Source organism: Tupaia chinensis, unplaced genomic scaffold, assembly GCF_000334495.1.
Source record: "Tupaia chinensis unplaced genomic scaffold, TupChi_1.0 Scaffold143646_1, whole genome shotgun sequence".
Lineage (NCBI taxonomy): Eukaryota > Metazoa > Chordata > Mammalia > Scandentia > Tupaiidae > Tupaia > Tupaia belangeri.
In genome coordinates, this window is record NW_006203494.1 from 1047282 (window position 1) to 1049297 (window position 2016).

A 2016-nucleotide genomic window follows, 5' to 3' on the forward strand; every position below is an offset into this window, starting at 1 on the left:
AAAATAAATAAAAATAGAATAAATAAAAATAAAGAAATTCTTTAAAAAAGAATTATTTTATTTAACTGTATTTATTTTAATTTGACTGGAGAGGGAGAGGGAGGGAGGGAGGGAGGGAGAGAGGGGGAAAGAGAGAGAGAAAGCAAGAAAGCAAGCTGCCAGGTCTGGGACTTGGACCATGGTCAGCCATATGGGAGTCTAGCGCCCTTAACCACTATACCACCTGTTGGCCCCTATCATTATTATTTTTTAAAAAGTTTGACCAGAGATAGAGAGAGAGGAAAAGTAAGTTACCAGGTTCGGGACTGGAACAGCAATTGGCTATGTGAGTCTACTGCCTTAGCCACAGCGCCATCTGCTGGCTCAAGAATGCACAATACTTAAAACAAAACGTATTTAGGAGCCCTGGAAGGATCTCTCTCTCTCTTTTTTTTTTTTTTGAGAGGTTTTTGCTATAGGGCGCATGCGTGTGCCAGAAAGACAGAGACAGAGAGACAGAAAGCGAGAAATCACCCCCCAGGTGGGATAGCCCCACCACAATCCCTTCTCCATTCTCCTCTCAGGATCTTGGGCACGCATGCACACGCGCCCGGCGTGAGTTTAAGCCACCGGGTTCAGGACTCAAACCGCGGTCGACTACATGGGAGTCCAGTGATTTAGCCATTACACCAACTGCTGGTCCCAGGATCTCTCTTTTAATCTATTTCCTGGGTTGTTCAATTCTTTCCCCAGAGCCTTTGAATTCCTAACTATTATTTAAAATTTTTTAACATAAAATGTAACAGCTGCTGTTTTTGGTTTATGTTGTTGAATTTCTAGGTCCTTCCTGGGCTCAATCCTAGCCAGATTCTTTCTCACAGCTGCCCCTTACTGGACTGCTCCCTCATCACCAGCCATGACACACGCCGCTCCCAGACGCTTGTCTTCAGTTCTACTCTTTAGAGCCCACCTTGAACAAGCCTTTCTGAGAACCATCTCAAGTTTCACACACTGGAGCTGGAAGCGAAAGCAAACCTGTCATGATTCAATGTGCGATAACACACTTAGCTGACTCGAGGGTAAACTGCTTCTGCGCCTCTCCCTCAGTTCTCTTAGCACAGAAGGGGGGCCTTGTCTATGGGTTACTATCTTTGGCTGATTCAGTGGTATCCCCATTAACATTCACCACGTTCCCTGCTCCTATCACCTGGAGAAAACAGGCCTCGCCAAGGGCGCTTCCTGCTGTGACGCTCGCACAAGCTCAGGGGTCCCATCCTTGGATGCTAGCCCCCGCACCCGAGCACGGAGGTCAGGGAGGTTACGGGACCTGCCCAGAGGTACCTGTGCTGGAGGCAGGATGGCACCTAGCTGCTTTGGCTTCCAGACCCCCTGCTTTCCCCGTCAGTTAGCCATCGTCTTGGTGAAGCTCTGAAAAATACCGGGCATTTCCTCTCACGTACACGACTATCGTGATAAGTAGGTCTCACTCATTTTTACAACTATGTACTTAAAAACCGGAAGGTTCCAGTGTACAAGCTGGATAGTTTTCTAAGCTGATCACTCCCAAAGCAGTACTCAGAATAAACACGGTATGGAAGACACTGTCCTCTGCGGGAAGGAGATTCTTCCTCGTGGTCGGCTGGAACTGGCGTTTAAAACCCAGCTGACAGGTCCCCAGATGTGCAGTTTCTACTGGGCTCTTCCCTAAGCCGTCGGGTGTCAGCTGCCGGACTCCGGGGACTGGACTGGAGGCCTGTGGACCTGCTGCGAGGGGGTGGGATTTCTTTTCTGAAGTCAAGGTCCCTGTGGCGCCCAGGGACCGCGCCCTGAAAGCTCCCCGACTCCCCCTAACAGTCACAGGCAGCCTCCCAGGCCCGGCCGGGAGGTGGGGCGTCTTCTGCAGCCTGCCGGCCATGCTCCCTGACCGCGGCGCCCCGCAGGCCCGGTGGGCTCGGGGAGGCGGGCCAAGCGGAGCAGTGGACAGCACTCCGAACTCCCCGAGGCCGCGTTAGCTAGCCCGGACCGCCCAGAGGCATT